At 41.3% G+C, this 17,942-nt stretch overlaps 1 long non-coding RNA gene across 1 annotated transcript in view; it reads right to left on the reverse strand.

Annotated features, from left to right (window-relative positions):
- Nucleotides 1-17,942, reverse strand: part of LOC123612966 (uncharacterized) — a 301,024-nt gene that overhangs the window by 74,858 nt on the left and 208,224 nt on the right. The gene's annotated exons all lie outside the window — the stretch shown is intronic.

Consider the following 17,942-nt stretch of genomic DNA (forward strand, 5'->3'; position numbering starts at 1 on the left):
GGAATGAAATATTCCTCCCAGTGCCATAGGAATATATTAGCTGGATAAGCTCGTGACATTAAAGATGATCAGAGTCTCAGAATCCCAACCCATTGCAGGGGCTTACTGTGATAATCTAAGCTAAGTCTGGATAGTCAACAGACTTTGACTTTTGTTGCTAGTGCATTTTACATGAATATGTGAATAGCTGAGAAACAGTGGAGAGAAAAACAATGTCTTAAGAGCTACGCTTTGAAATTCTCACACTACTTTACTATTTCATTTTGGAAATAGTTAAATCTTAAAGGATTTTTGTGAGGTAGGAGAAGATGGTGGAGTAGAAGGACGCTCGCAGGTCACCCTCTCCCACAAATACACCAAGACCCACATCTACAGACTCACTCAGCCAACCAGAGCACCTGCGGAACTCCGACAGAACATCGCCCTCTTCAAAAGATAAAGACGCCAAAAATCTGGTAGGAGAAAAGGAAAAAAGAAAGAACAAAAGGCAAAGCAGCGCTGGACGGGTCCCGCGGGGAGGGAGCAGCAAAGGAGGACTGGTGCTCGCTCGCTGGATCTCCCCTCTCCAACTGAGAGGCCAGCGGGACGGAGGGGGAGCCTCCGAGGCTCGGATCTGTACAGAGCAGCCCTTGACTAACAACTAAGTTAAACGGGCACAGAACGTCCCCCCGACACCAAGCCTGAGACGCCGGCCGGCAGCGGCGGGCAGGGCCAGGCTGCACAAGCAGGGCGGAGGACGGAAGTGGCTGCACGGAGGCAGCCCCGGGGGAACGCAAGGGGCTGCGCGCCGTGGCTGTGGGTGCACAGGTCAGAACAACCTGGGCCCTCCATAAAACAGCAAGGTTGACGTGCTCCCGGGGGAAGGGTGCACACCCCCATCTCTGAAAACCCGCGGAAAGTTTTCGGGGGAAGAGAGGCGGGGCGCAGGCACAGCCGCCATATCCTCCGCGCTGAGCACTCAGGCGGGGGCAGGGGCAAAACCTGCATCCGCACCGAAGGGCTTAGCAGCCTCAAAGGCCAGACTGAGACTGGCCTGCAGCCCAGGGCAGATAGGATCCTCCACCCTGGTCCCTCAGAGAACTTGCTCCACAAAGACAAACGAGGAGCTGGGTTCTGGCTCGGAGCAGGGACAAGGCTGTCCCTCGGTCTTCCCCGAGCCCACCCGCGGAGCGCCGACCAGGGCGGGGCGCGCAGCCGCACAGAGCAGCGGAGCTACCGGCGGCGGCGGCGCAGGTAGAGCGAGAGCGGCCCCTCGCCTTTCGGGCAGGAACACAGCCCCTGACCGAGGTGCTGGGAGGGGGCACGACCCGCCCTCCTACCCGGCCAGTCTGCAACATCTGGCTGCGGCATCCGGAGGGGCAGCGACCTGCCCGCCCACAGCAGAGGAGAGCTGCACCTGACCCAGTGTTGGGAGGAGGAGCTATCTGCTTGCCGACAGGTGCTGGGAGCAGCACAGAAGAGGGCGCCAACGGAGGGCCTCTGAAAACTGCAAGCTGAGCTTCCAAAACAGGACAAAGACAGAAAGACTTCACATTAAAAGCACACAGACTCCAGGAGAACACGGACAAACACCCCCCCCCCCTTTTTTTTTAAATCTGTTTTTACCTGTTCTATTTTCTATTACTCTCTTAATTTTTACTTCTTAATTCATTTCTATTTCTCTTGGGTTTTGATGTCCTGTTATTGATTAGACACAGGTTTCAAATACATCTATTCATTCCCCCCCCCTTTTTTTGTAAAGGTTTTAAAAGGACGTCTCAACATGATTAATACTCTGCTTCAACTCGCTCTTCTATTATTCATTATACACTGTTTTCAAACCCTCTTTCTCCCTTCTTTTAAAATTCTTTCTCTCTCTCTTATTTTTTTTTCTTTTTTTCCTAAGTTTTATTCCTAAATAGGTATTAGATAGATAAAATCCTTAAGGACCAAAATAAACAACTGCTACTTCATAAACCACAGTGCCAGAGAGGTATGAGCAAGATGAAGAAGCAGAAAAACCTTTCCCAATTAAAAGAACAAGAGAAATCCCCTGAAAGAAAGATCAACGAAATAGACATCGATAGCCTACTAGATCAAGATTTCAAAAAAGGAGTGATCATATTGCTGAAGGAATTAAAAGAGATAGTGTTTAGAGATATAAAATATGTCAACAATGAAATTGAAGCTATAAAGAAGAGCTAAGTAGAATGGGTAAACTCATTGACAGAGATGAGGAATGATCTAATAGCTGTGCAAAGCCGACTAGATAATGCAGAGGAACGAATTAGTGATCTAGAAGACAGGGCAATAGAAAGCACCCATTCAGAAGAACTACAAGATAAGCAAATAAAAAATAATGAAAATAGCATAAGGGACCTATGGGATAACATAAAGCGTCCCAATCTTCGCATAATAGGGGTCCCAGAAGGAGAAGAAAGATCAAAGGGGATTGAAAAGGTTTTTGAAGAAATCATGACTGAAAACTTCCCAAACTTAAAGAAGGAATCAGATATCCAAGTACAGGAAGCTCAGAGGGTCCCAAACAGGAAGAACCCAAATAGACCCACACCAAGACATATCATAATCAAGATGGCCAGAGTCAAGGATAAAGAAAGGATTCTAAAGGCAGCAAAAGAAAAGCAAAGAGTAAGTTACAAGGGAACCCCCATAAGGCTCTCAGCTGATTTCTCTACACAAACACTACAGGCCAGAAGGGAGTGGCAAGATATATTCAAAGCCCTGAATGAAAAAAAGATGCAGCCTAGGATCCTTTATCCAGCAAGGCTATCCTTTAGGATAGAAGGAGAAATAAAGAGTTTCACAGACAAAAAAAAGCTTCAGGAGTTTAGCAACACTAAACCCATGCTAAAAGAAATATTGAAAGGGCTATTCTAAATAGAAAAGCAGCAGGATGCTACAGAAATGAGAAACTCACAACTGGAAAGGTGATAACTCATGAATTACAAATAAAGTAAACATGAAATTATAAAAGAGGACATACAAATCACTGAGAGTGGGAGAGGGAGGCAGGGAAATATAGAATATCTTTTTCTTTCTTTTTTAAATTTTTTTAACAGGATGGGTTTGAGATCATGTTACTATCAGTTTAATAAAAACAGTTACAGTAATGGGTTAATAGATTTACAAAAAAAGGGTAACCACAAGCCAAAAATGTACAAAGGAGTCACAAAAATTAAATAAAATCCATGAAAATACAAAGGAAAATTACCAAACCACAAAAGGAAGAAGAAAGGAACAAAGAGGATATACCAATTCAACTGCAAAGATAAGTTCAAAATGGCAATAAACACACATCTATCATTAATTACTGTAAATGTTAATGGACTAAATGCTCCAGTCAAAAGACATAGAGTGGCAGACTGGATAATAAAGCAAGAACCTTCAATATGCTGCATACAAGAGACCCACTTTAGGGAGAAGGACACATATAGATTGAGAGTGAAAGGATGGAAAAGGATATTCCATGCAAATGGAAAAGCCAAAAAAGCAGGTGTTGCAGTACTGATTTCAGACAAAATAGACTTTAAAACAAAGGCCATAAAGAAAGATAAAGAAGGACATTTTATAATGATTAAAGGAGTGATACAAGATAAGGACATTACACTCGTTAATATATATGCACCCAATATAGGAGCACCTAAGTACACACAAGAATTAATAACAGAGATAAAGGGGGATATTGATGGGAATACAATCATAGTTGGAGATTTTAACACTGCATTAACATCACTAGACAGATCTTCCAGACAGAAAATAAACAAGGCAACAGAGAAATTAAATACTACAATAGAAAAACTAGATTTGGTGGATATTTTCAGAGCATTACACCCCCAAAAAATAGGATATACATTCTTTTCAAGTGCACATGGAACATTTTCCAGGATCGATCATGTACTTGGGCACAAAAGAAACCTCAACAATTTTAAGAAGACAGAAATTATCTCAAGCATCTTTACTGACCACAATGCCATGAAACTGGAAATCAACAACAGAGAAACAAAGGAGAAAAAAAGGAAAGCATGAAGATTAAACAATATGTTATTGAAAAAACAATGGATCAATGAGGAAATCAAAGCTGAAATTAAAAAATACCTTGAGACAAAGGATAATGAAAGCACAACCACTCAAAACCTATGGGACACAGCAAAGGCAGTGCTAAGAGGGAAGTTTATAGCGATACAGGCCTTCCTCAAAAAAGAAGAACAATCTCAAATAAACAATTTAACCCACCACCTGAATGAATTAGAAAAAGAAGAACAAAAAGCCCCAAAAAGCAGCAGAAGGAAGGAAATAATAAAGATCAGAGGGGAATTAAATACAATAGAGATTAACAAGACCACAGAAAAAAATCAACCAAACCAAAAGCTGGTTTTTTGAAAAAGTAAATAAAATCAACAAACCTCTGGCCAAACTCACAAAGAAGAAAAAAAAGAGAGCACAAATTAGCAAAATAAGAAAGGAAAATGGAGAAATTACAACAAACAAAATAGAAATACAGAATATCATACGAGAATATTATGAAAAACTATATGGAACCAAACTGGATAACCTAGAGGAGATGGACAAGTTTCTGGAAACATACTGTCCACCAAAACTGAATCAAGAAGAATCTGAACACTTGAACAATCCGATCACTAGAAAGGAAATAGAAATAGCAATTAAAAACCTCCCTACAAATAAAAGTCCAAGACCGGACGGCTTCACCGGGGAATTCTACCAAACATACAAAGAAGAACTCATACCAGTCCTTCTCAAACTCTTCCAGACGATTGAGAAGGAGGGAATACTCCCAAACTCATTCTATGAAGCCACCATCACCCTGATACCAAAACCAGGCAAAGACACTACAAAAAAAGAGAATTATAGGCCAATATCACTGATGAACATAGACGCCAAAATCCTCACCAAAATTTTAGCAAATAGAATCCAACAACACATAAAAAAGATTATACATCATGACCAAGTGGGGTTCATCCCAGGGACACAAGGCTGGTTCAACATACGCAAATCAATCAATGTAATACATCACATCAACAAGAGAAAGGACAAAAACCACATGATCATCTCAATCGATGCAGAAAAAGCATTTGATAAAATTCAACACCCATTTATGATAAAAACTCTCGCCAAAGTGGGTATAGGGGGAACATATCTCAACATAATAAAAGCTATATATGACAAACCTACAGCCAGCATAGTACTCAACGGTGAAAAACTCAAAAGCTTCCCACTAAAATTTGGGACAAGACAAGGATGCCCACTATCACCACTCCTATTCAACATAGTCCTGGAAGTCCTAGCCACAGAAGTCAGGCAAGAGGAAGAAATAAAAGGGATCCAAATTGGAAAAGAAGAGGTAAAAGTGTCATTATATGCTGATGACATGTTACTATATATAGAAAACCCTAAAAGGTCCACACAAAAGCTACTAGAGCTGATTGAAGAATTCAGCAAGGTAGCAGGTTACAAAATTAACGTTCAAAAATCAGTTGCATTTCTTTACACTAACGATAAATCAACAGAAGAAGAAAGTAAAGAAACAATCCCCTTTAAAATAGCACCCAAAGTAATAAAATATCTGGGAATAAATCTAACCAAGGAGGTGAAAGAATTATACACAGAAAACTATAAACCATTGATGAAGGAAATTAAAGAAGACTTTAAAAAATGGAAAGATATTCCATGCTCTTGGATTGGAAGAATCAATATTGTTAAAATGGTCACACTGCCCAAGGCAATCTACAGATTTAATGCAATCCCTATCCAATTACCCAGGACATATTTCACAGAACTAGAACAAATCATAATAAAATTTATATGGAACCACAAAAGACCTAGAATTGCCAAAGCATTACTGAAGAGAAAGAAAGAGGCTGGAGGAATAACTCTCCCAGACTTCAGACAATACTATAGAGCTACAGTCATCAAGACAGCATGGTATTGGTACCAAAAAAGACATATAGACCAATGGAACAGAATAGAGAGCCCAGAAATGAACCCACAAACTTTTGGTCAACTCATCTTCGACAAAGGAGGCAAGAATATACAATGGAATAAAGACAGTCTCTTCAGCAAATGGTGTTGGGAAAACTGGACAGCAGCATGTAAAACAATGAAGCTAGAACACTCCCTTACACCATATACAAAAATCAACTCAAAATGGATTAAAGACTTAAACATAAGACAAGATACAATAAACCTCCTAGAGGAAAACATAGGCAAAACATTATCTGACATACATCTCAAAAATTTTCTCCTAGAAGAAATAAAAGCAAGAATAAACAAATGGGACCTAATGAAACTTACAAGCTTCTGCACAGCAAAGGAAACCAGAAGTAAAACAAGAAGAAAACCTACGGAATGGGAGAAAATTTTTGCAAGTGAAACCGACAAAGGCTTGATCTCCAGAATATATAAGCAGCTCATACGACTCAATAAGAAAAAAATAAACAACCCAATCCAAAAATGGGCAGAAGACCTAAACAAGCAATTCTCCAAGGAAGACATACAAATGATCAAAAAGCACATGAAAAAATGCTCAATATCACTAATTATCAGAGAAATGCAAATCAAAACTACAATGAGGTATCACCTCACACCAGTCACAATGGCCATCATTCAAAAATCCACAAATGACAAATGCTGGAGAGGCTGTGGAGAAAGGGGAACCCTCCTACACTGCTGGTGGGAATGCAGTTTGGTGCAGCCACTATGGAAAACAGTGTGGAGATTCCTCAAAAGACTAGGAATAGACTTACCATATGACCCAGGAATCCCACTCCTGGGTTTGTATCCAGAAGGAAATCTACTTCAGGATGACACCTGCACCCCAGTGTTCATAGCAGCACTATTTACAATAGCCAAAACAAGGAAACAGCCTAAATGTCCATCAACAGGTGACTGGATAAAGAAGAGGTGGTATATTTATACAATGGAATACTACTCAGCCATAAAAACCGACAACATAATGCCATTTGCAGCAACATGGATGCTCCTGGAGAATGTCATTCTAAGTGAAGTAAGCCAGAAAGAGAAAGAAAAATACCATATGAGATCGCTCATATGTGGAATCTAAAAAACAAAAACAAAAACAAACAAACAAAAACAAAGCTTAAATACAGGACAGAAATAGACTCACAGACAGAGAATACAGACTTGTGGTTACTGGGGGGTGGAGGGTGGGAAGGGATACCCTGGTATTTCAAAATTGTTGAATAGATAAACAAGATTACACTGTATAGCACAGGGAAATATACACAAAATGTTATGATAACTCACAGAGAAAAAAATGTGACAATGAGTGTGTATATGTCCATGAATGACTGAAAAATTGTGCTGAACACTGGAATTTGACACATTGTAAAATGATTATAAATCAATAAAAAATGTTAAAAAAAATTAAAGGATTTTTGTAGTATTTCTTCAAGTGTGATTCTCAGTTGTATCATCATCAAAAGTAAATCCTAGGCACCATCCCAGCTCTACCCAACTAGAATATCTGGGGATGGGGCACAGAGACCTGCGTGTTAAAGCACCCCGAGTGATTCTTTCATGCCCGGCCACGTCTACTGGGTACATCAAGTTTAAGAAAACCTGACTTCTGGAGGTCAGTTCTGCCACTTGCCAATTACTTCACGTTGCATAAATCACGTCCCCTCTTTGGACCTCGGTTTTACTCTAACAATGAGGGAGTTAAACTGGATGAATCAAGATCCCTTCCAGCCTTGAAATACAATTCAAATGTGCTAACACATGTCTTTAAACAGTTGTCCCTAATCCACTAATAGTGTGCAATAATACCCTCATAAGTATGTCAGCTGGGTGGAAAGAGCAGTTTGGTCTGAATATGTCTGAGGTTTCATTGCTTTGAAGCTGGGATGCTTTCTGTCTGTATGTTTCCTCATGCCTTTGAAGAACCCACTGACATGCACTGACTCTAAAAGTGAAAGGAGTCTTTTTCTCTGGTGTTCCTCTCGAGCCCAAACACTCTGCAAAGGGATTATTTTGATAAATGCTTCTTTACTTCACATCAAATGTAAATTAGAGAATTTCTTGACTTTGGAACTGAAATATTATACAGTATTTTAGACTGGATATTTTATTTTATAGTGATTTTTAGTCCTACTGAAGATAATTTAGTGTGTTCGAAGTCAAGTTTAGGTTTAGGTTATAATTTTGGCAGGAAGAAATTACATACTGAATGGAAGATAATCTCTGAAATTTTCATGTGTTACTCAGTACTTAGCTCTTTTTATCTGGATATAAAAGCTACAGCAGTGGGAGTCAGTACATTTCCATGTACTAGTATCATTATCTTTTTAATATATATGAAATGAGCAGTTTTTACAGAAACAATAGTAATGTTTTACTGACAAATAATCTTGCTATATCCAAACAAAAGAAACATATGTAAGAATACTGAAACTGTGTATGTTTAGCATTTAGTAAGTTTCTTAAAGGAGGAAACCAAATTTTTAATTCTAGATTTCTAAGTTATATCATTTAGTTGTGCTCCAAAGAATCTAACACTAAAATGTCAGCTTCATAAAAACAAAAACCTTGACTATCTCCTTCACCTCTGAAAGCCTTAGCATGTAGCACATGGTAGGTGCTCACTTCACTACTCCTTACAATTTTTTTCTGAATGAGCTGAATCACAGAGTGTGTAGTGAAGATTGTCTCTCACAAGTAAACCATTTTGCAAGGAAAAAATGAGAAACAACTACACTTGCAGTTTTCCCTTTTAAAAACATGAAAAATTTACATTTTAGTCTAAGTTATGATTTTTTTTTAAGAAAGATATTATCCCTCGTTTAGACTCGATTATGGCTAGATAGCTTGTATTTACACTGCTTCAACAACAGCCGACATATGGAGGTGCTTAATAAGTGTCAATTAATAAAGGGGACAAAATTGCATCAAATAAACTTCTCAGTTATCCACAGTGGGCCTGAAATGGTCAGAAAGCAATGAGCGACTTGCCTAAAAATTGCAAAATATCACAGAGGAGACAAAATAAGAAAGCTTATTTAAAAGTGGACTTTGCAAAGGAAAAAATGTGGTCAAAGCTCTCTCTTCCCAGTGGAATGTGTACCTACACACACACACACACACACACAAATACACAGGCCTTTTTAATAGCTTTCCTGTTCAGTTTCAAAAACTATAAACAGTAGTAGATTTGATACATGCTAAAAATAGGCCTCGTAGTTTCTGTGCCTTGAAGTTTTTCCTCATTTATAATCTTATTTTCAACTCTACCAGCTTCAAGGCACAATTTATCTTCTCATCTGAAGTAAGCACAGTTCCTTTAAAGAACAAGCCCAGAGTGATAAGCAATTGCAGTGAAGACTGATTCCAGCCTTCCAAGGGTATATAAAACTCTCCTCTATAACATCATTCACAATTGTTCAGCGTTACTCTTTTAAAAATACTTGTTTTGTATATTTCTTGCACCTTGTTTCTTTTATGGCAACAATCTCTAAGTAATAGAAAATTTATGAAACATTTTCATTTTTCATAAAATGAAAAAGACAAGAATATATGCTTCTCTGAGAGATGAACTTAAGTCTCCCAGGAGACGGAGATGTTACTGCAGGAAGCATAATAACCTACTTACATTCAGGTTTGCCTAAATGGATAAAAGATGAAAGGCAATTGGCTTGAACTGCAGTCTGTATTTTCCCTCAGATCATTCCTAGGAAGGAGGTAATGCCCAAAGAGAGTAAGTGGCTCAGTCTCTTGTCCTCGAGGTTACTAAAATCAATGCATACTTTGGATGCCTGTGGTTTATTCCTCCCAGCAGCAAATTAAGGAATATCTATTAAAGAAGAAATAAACTTAGTCCTCTCTAAGACCTCTTTTTCCTAAAGGTTCTCAAAGAAATGTCAGCTGTATCCTGTCCTTTTCTGCAATCACCTTTCAACTGGAGAGGGTGGTAGCAAAAGGCTGATTTCCACTTGTAAGTGGTCAGAGGAGAGTGGAGGAGTGAACGGGAATGTACATTCCTTTGTGTTTTTGAGCTCCTCCCTTATGTCTCTCTTTTCAAAAGTGTGGCCCTTGGATTTCTTTGAAAAGTCATTCATTCTTTCTCTGTGTCTCTCATGCACACACACCATTCCTTTGACCTCTAAGAGACCTTGTACAAAATGAATTGGGGCTGAGTTAAGGACTCTGCCAACAAAGGCACATAGAACATATCTGGGGAAGAACATATTTTAAATCTGTTTCTTAGAGAGCCTCCAGCCATTGGCACCACCCAGGAATAGAGAATTAGCCTGGAACAACAGTATTACTTGCAAAGGGGTAACTAGGAAGGTTTTCAAGCTCCTCCATTGTCCAAATGCTCCTCATGGCCACCAGCCCTAAAGCTGTGGAGCCCGATGAGCTCCATTTCTTTGACCTAAAAAAAAATTAAACTTTAAGAGTGCAGAAGGAGGAAGCAGAGCCTTTCCCAAACTTTCCATTCCCAGAATGTCCTTGGGGAAGGCAAGGAGACAAGAGGCTCCTTGCAGAGTCGCTCTTGGGGAAAAAAAAATCGTTTCCCAGCACAGAGGGCAATCTGGGACAACAAAACGGCGGTTTTATGACAGTGAAGCACCAGAGGCTGGAGCAGAGGGAGAGGGGAGAGAGGACCAGACTACTTGTGCCTCCCGAGTTTCTCAGCACCGCGGACAGCACCTACGCCCAGCATGGGTACTACCAGCGTGGAAAAGACGGAAGTCTACCCTTTTACAAAGCAAGAGTTAGGCGAGGGAAAGAGTTGAGAGGGAGTTGGTGCAAACATCAAAAGGTATGACTCTGATGATTGTTTTGCTCTCTACAAACTTTGAATAAATTTTGACTGGGTAAAGAAAAGGTAGAATGGACAAATGTGACGTAGTCCCCTTGATGACAATGTCCCATGTCCTTTACACAGATGAAAGTAAGGTACCATGTCTTGTTAGTGATGCACTGCCACACAATATTATTTGAGATTGGAGAACGTAGCATCTTACAATAGCACTGCTCTGGCAATCCGATTCAAAAGTCAGTTTTTCCATCAAGAGGAACTACTTGGACAGTCCCTTAATCTCCTTGAGTCTCAATTTCATCCTCTGTAAAATGAGGAAGAGGCATGCCTACCTCATAAAATTGTAACAAAAATCAAATAACATATTGTGTGTTTAGCTGCCTCTCAATCACTTCCGGTCGCGTCTAGAAATTTTAAATGTTTATTATGCTGGTATAAAGCACAAATGAACTCCTGTGAGCACAGGCTGTGATTATTATGGTTGTCCTGGTCTATCAACATGATCTCAACTGATCCCCTTTTCCAAAGAGTTGGACATCTGTGAGGGGGCCCCACACAAAGACCTTTTGCCTTCCATTTGAGGAAAGAGTTTGACTAATGCAGAATTTAAACCTTACCACACAGTGCAAATCTATATACACATATACATTAAAGTCACGAGCAATAAAATACTGAAATGTGCATCAACATGAAGTTAAAATTGTATTTTGAAAAAGATAACTTTGAAGACTAAAATGGAAATTTCCTGTTTGAAGCTGAAGATAATAGACCTTCACTCCCTTAATCCCATTCCTGACATTCCTGCACTGTTGTGTGTTCTCTTTTTCCTTCTGGAGCTATGGCATTACCAACACAGTTTTAAATCATAACCTCCAAAAATCCAGCATTCACTCTGCTGCTAATGACACTTCTTTCTGCTGGGAATATCATGTTGTGCCCATTCTATAAAATGCTTAACATCAATGAAATTGACTTGAAAATCATCATTCTCAAGATATGTCGTTCTCCTGAGGAACCACCACAAGAAAACATGTCTTCACTTTGCTGCCCAACTTTAAGGTCGCCTTGGGACCTGAGAATTAGCAGGCTTTTTGTTTTTCGAGGGACAGGAAGTAGAGAATGATTTTTAAAATAAAAGTACTTGGTACCGTAGTCAAGCCACTTCCCCTCTGAACATTTCACTCCAAAACTAACCCAAGAAAGGGCCAATGTAGAGGGCCAAGTGTAAATAACAATTCTTGCAAAACAGAATAGAACAAACTACTCCCTCAACAATGTGGATATTACAGGAAAGCATCCTGTTCTTCTAAGATGATTGCTCCATCTCCACTCATTAAAGGATTATAGAATAAATGTCTCCAAAATCTGCCATTGGCTGTATACTTTGACAGTGGGAAGACAGAATCAACCAATACACAAAGCTTTAAAATGCAATGTGTTGCACTTTTCAGGTTTAAGTCAAGGAGTATTTATCTGACTATCTACTTGCTGCTCACCTCGGGACCAGGTGCTTTAAAATGACTGAGAGGGTAATGCTGCAGCACCTGCCTTTGTGGCTCCTCCACGCACGGAGCTGGTTTAGCTGATATGTTTCCACCTCCACATCACCCCATTCCCTGACCTCCTTTTCTCTTCCCTTCCAGGAGCTCTCCTAACTTAAACGGCGCGCTTTCCATGTTTCAGTCCTGACTCAAATTCAGCTCAGATGGAACCGCAAAACACATGCTCCATTTTTAAGAGGTTCAAATCTCACTAATCCAAAGTTCCAGTTTCTATTTGAAGAAAAGTTATATCCCCTCAGCATACATACCAGGGCAGTGGGTTTAAAGCCAATCCCAGACGCAGCTTATCCTGCAATTTCCAGGACCCAGTCTGGCGGCTTGGGGATCCCAAGTAAAGCAGGAAATGACCACGTGGCTATGCAGCCCCCCCCCCCCCCGCTTTTACGCCAGGGCAGGGAAAGGAGCTGGAGGGGGAATAGATTCCGGGAGGGGGCAGGGTGAGAGGGTGGAAATCATCAACATAATTAAAGTCTTTTAAGTTCAAAAGGGGAGATAGCACAGAGGGGGAACTTGGAAAGAAACTTTCAGGTTCGCCTAGACAACTGACACACGCTTGAGAGGGTGCGGAAACGCGGCACTCAGACTTTAATTAGCCCAGCTGCAAACAATTAATTAAAACCAATTCCCGTGCCACAGCCCCAGACTCCTTCATCCATTTTAGTGGAGGATGGGCGGGCTGCTATTGGCCTTAAATATCCACGTGTTGACATCGGGCAGGACCATGGATAGCTGCCACCCCAGGTCCTTCTGCCCTCCCAGCCCTGGCAGGCTCCAGTTCCTCCCGGGAGGACCAGGACTGTGGCTGCCAGAATCCGCCTCCTCTTGCTCTGCTCCCTCCCTACCCACCCCTGTGAGACTGCTGGGAGCCAGGAGTCCGACCTTGAGCTAAGTGCCCCTACGAAGGGTCAGAGCCAGAGAGCCAAGAAAGAGGCGCCCCATGAGTTCCGAGGTCCGCACCTCTAGGAGTTCAACTTCAGCGCGGAAAGGCAAGTACCCAGGGAGATGACAGAGGGAGAAGGCTGCCACAGGACTCAGGAAGAGGACAGGGCGGAGGTAACCTTGCTTTTCTCCCTGAGGGCAGCTGGCTAGTCGAAGGCAGCCCTAGCCATCAAGGTTCTCCTTCCCTTCTAAGTGAGGGAAAGGAGAGAAGCCTCTGCATCTTGGAGCTGAGATTTCCTAGGAGGGTAAGCTCAATCACTCTGTTTCCCACAACCTATCTCCAGTCCCTCTTAATGTGGCTCTTTGTGGGGAGGGGTGGCCAGATGTGGAATTCTCTCACCCATAGCTGCCTATCTCAGTGTCCTCATTTCCTCAACCACTATGTGGTCTCCACACTCCCCACACTGCCTCTCTTTCCAGATCTGACACTCTGCAAGTCCCGCAGAAAGAGCTGAGAGGAAGGTTGGGTTACCAGGGCCCAGCTGGGGGTTGAGGTCTAGGGGTTCTTGCCTTTTGTTGGAAGGTAATGTGAGATCCTTCTGCTTCAGTTTGGTCTCTTCTGCTGGCTTTCATTCTAAGTGTAGCAGCAGAGCTCAAGGAGAAAAAGTCTTCCTGTTCCTCCAAGACTGAAGAAGCTTTCCACAGATACAGCCTTTGTTCAAGAAGCTGGAGCTTTCTTTGTGTGGGAAGCACAGGAGCCATATTTCATTCAACTGAGCAACACCTTCTAAGGCTTTGGTTTGTGTGAACCACAAAAGGACTGAGGGCTGGCCCGGGAGACAGTGGTCAGGGTGGAAGGCTGGACCTGTGAGGAGGTAGGAGGGTGGAGACAGTGGAGGAGGGAGAGAAGATGCCTACCAGGTTCTCTTCCTAGTTGGGTAGCTGAACAGGCATGCAGACATACCATTGCCTTTAGGTATTTATAATTTAAATTATTGCTATTGGTTGTGGGCATCTAAACTAGAATCAGAAGCAGGAAGTGTCGGTGGAAGGGAGTCTGTGAATCTGAAAAGCAAATATTCAGTTCATTTGTATCTGAACAGTTCAAGGAGGGGAAATCCTAACCATCTGGCTCCTTCAGGCAAGTGCTAGGTGCTCTAACAAGACATGAATTGGGGAGTGTAAAATAATACACCAATATGATTTCTGTAGTACTTTTTGTACTAGCAAGTATTTTGAAATAAGCCAAATGTCCATCAGTAAGAGACTGTTCAGATAAATATAATCTATGTACTGGCATATTGTACAAGGGTTCAAAATAAAATGAGGTAAATCTGTAAATACTGACTATCAGGGACATCTAGGAGGTGTGGCTAAGTGGGGAAAAAGTATGATCACATTTTCATTAAAAAAAAAAACACCTGTCGATGTGTGTGTGTGTATATATACACACTTGGTCTATAGGTGTATTTTTATGATCACAGAGTAAAAAAGGCTGGTGAGCACCACAGTGCTGATGGTGGTTACTACTGGGGCTGGGATAGGGTAGGGGTCAGAGACTGCTCTCATTCTTTATCTTATTTACTGGTTTTAAGAGAAGAAAAATGATGTGATTAAAGATAATTTCAATTTTAGATAATAAATGAATTCCACTGAAATGAAGAAAACAAGTATATGAAGATGTCAATTACTAATACATCGCTTCTTTTTAGTCCTTTGAATGTCTAGAATCCAAACCCACACCCAAGGCTAAAGGTGCTTTATCCCAGCTGGAAATTTACATGAATATGACATTCTAAGTCCAGTGTCAGCTTGTCTATTGATGTCTTAAAACAAGAGCTCAGGAACATGCACATTCACTCAGGCTTATCATTGCATCTCCCTATTTAAACTTTCTGAGTCAAAACTGAGTAGAGATGCCATTTCCCTATGGATTGGCTGCAGTAACTAACTGTCTCATTTTACAGATAGTTCCTGGAATTGCCAAGTGCCACAGCTACTCAAAACTTGGTTTTTGTAAATCTTTCTGACTACGAAGACAGCAGAACAGTGATTAAGCAAGGGAGTTGAAGTCAGATTGAACCTCGGGTTTTCCCATTCACTGAATATATGGCCTCAAGCAAATCATTATCACTGTGCTTCTGTTCCCTCATCAGTAAGGTGGGAGTATAACGGTAAATGCCTCACAGGCTTGATAAGAATATTAAGTAAGATTAACCTGTGAAGAGCTTAGGAGAGTGCTAAGTGTCAGCAGTAATTATCATTACCTCTGCCTAGAAAAACACTAATCAAAGGAGAATGGAAATCTGTGTGTGGGTCACACAACACAGTGATATGGGTTCGTAAAGAATTACCGGAGACGGGGAGAAAAGTTGAGGAAAGTTTAATATGCTGTTCTAGGCAACAGTGGACCACTCAGAGGAGAGGTGCATGTGTGAGCGCCAAGAGTGGGCGTGCAGCGGGAGGGGGCTGTGCGCACAAGGGGTAGGGGCTGCGTGATCAGTTCATGCACAGGTGCCTGACAGTTGTAAGATCTGTCTGGGATTTCTCTGAACAATACGTTTCACGACTTTGACAAGGGTAGGATGTGAAGCCTGTCCACCTAGGGTATTGTGAGACTGGCTACTTCCTGGGGTGATGAGTTTTGTTAGGATCACACATCAAGAGATGTTTTTATTCTGCAGAAATGCAGGTATGTGGAGAGTCCTGTGGTAGGGAGTGGGGGTTTAGGTGTCAATGGCTACAAGCACACAGAAAGCCCAAGGGTAGGAGTTTTATGACTCCAGAGAGTGCAAGCCGGCTCCACAACCTCTTAGTTTCAACTTAGATTTTTTTTTTCTGGATTAAAAATTCCCTGCGTAGCCAGCGGGGTGGAGCTAGACAAACGGAAATTGGTTAAGGAGTCTGGAGCTAGTTTGCCTACTTACATGGAATGAGATAATGAGTCAGACCCTGTGGAGTCAACTCCTGGCTTTACCATCTATCAGCTATTTTGCAAATAAGCAATTTTGTTACTTCTCTGTACTTTTTGTTAACAACAAAATGACAACAATAATGCCCACTTTATACAGTAGCTGTGGTAATTCAGTGAATCTAAGCGTTAAGTGTTAGCTGCTACATGTCTCCCGCACTCTAAAAGCAAAATTGCTTCAGATGCTGTCAGTGACCCACCCTTTGCCCTTTCCACCTTAAGTTTGGGAAGGCTGACTTTCAACTGCTACCTCCTGCATTTCCCTTCCTGAAAGTTTTATCTGGATTCTAGGGCACTTTGCCTGTCCTAATGGTAGAACAAAAGTGCCTAGAAATTAATAATCCCCATCGGCCTTCTACCAATGACCAATAAGAATCGACAGAGGATTAAATATATATGTGTGTGTGTGTGGTGTGGTATACACACACACACACACACACACCCCACACATACTGGCTCTCAGAGTTTCCTCAGTGAGATTAAGCTCAGTTGTCCACAATAAAAGCTGCTTGATAACACACTCTATTATTATTGCCTTTCCTTCCCCAACTCTCTCTCCTTACTGTCTACCTTCAGTTCCTAAAGAAACTATTTGCAATAGAATCCTTTTCTCAGTTTCTGCTTCTGGGAGAACCTAAAGTAAGACAAACAGTCCATGGTATATGGTACACAGTGTTTCAGTGCTGATTATGAGTTGGCATGTGTTGCTCATATAAGCTGCTGTGTGATTTTCTTCCAACATTGCCATTTGTAGGCCTTATCCTATGAAATAATTGCTCTCTCTTAACTCACATATCTTCATTTCTATTTCCTAAAATTGCTTGGATTCCAAAGAAAATATAAGATTTTGATGACTGCCACTACCTGGTTACCAAACATGGGCCCACTCTGGATCACTCTCACTCTGTCTGAAATCCATTCCACAGCTTACCATTTACATTCTCCAAAGTTCCAGAATTCGTCCCCAGGCAGGTTTTTCATCTGCCCTGAGAATATATACCATCATTGTCACTGTCACACAGGAATGTGACAGGCAGACCCCTATCTCTTCTAATAATATGACTGGAAGTAGGAATATGGATTTATGCCCATGTGAATGTACTGCAAAAACTCTAACCCCAAACATACAGACAAAGGGAAACTGAACTCTCTTGTTCATGAGTATTTTGGAAAGAACAATTCCACACTGTAAAGTTGGTAGCCTGGAGTCAGACAGGCTGGGTTTTCATCCCGGCTCTTCCACCACTAGCCGTGTAACCTTGAGAAATTTATTCAGTCTTGCTAAACTTCGGCTTTCCTCATTTGCAAACTAAGGATAATCATACATACATACATACCTCACAGGGTTTTATTTTAGCAATTAAATGTATTAATACATGGTAAGTATCTAACACAATGACATACAGTGTCTAAGAAATATTAGCCCTCGTTTTAACTGTTAATAATGAAAACATTCTGTAGAGGAATCATAAAGAACCACGTAGTATACAGCGACTTTATAGAATCTGGATGCTGGCATGAGACCACAGACATCCTGCAACACAGCAATCCTCTAGCTCAGGTAAGGGGAGGTAACATTCTACTGGACACACAACTGGCTTCAGCAAGCAGTGATAGATACGATTGTTGGTACTGGCGTCACTGCTGTTGGAACTACAGGCAAAAGGGAGAGCTACTTGTGGGAAGACATTAAGCCTATAGGTCAGGGCAGAGCCTACTCACTTCCCCCAGCCAA

The sequence above is a fragment of the Camelus bactrianus genome, chromosome 12 (genome assembly GCF_048773025.1).
Source record: "Camelus bactrianus isolate YW-2024 breed Bactrian camel chromosome 12, ASM4877302v1, whole genome shotgun sequence".
Lineage (NCBI taxonomy): Eukaryota > Metazoa > Chordata > Mammalia > Artiodactyla > Camelidae > Camelus > Camelus bactrianus.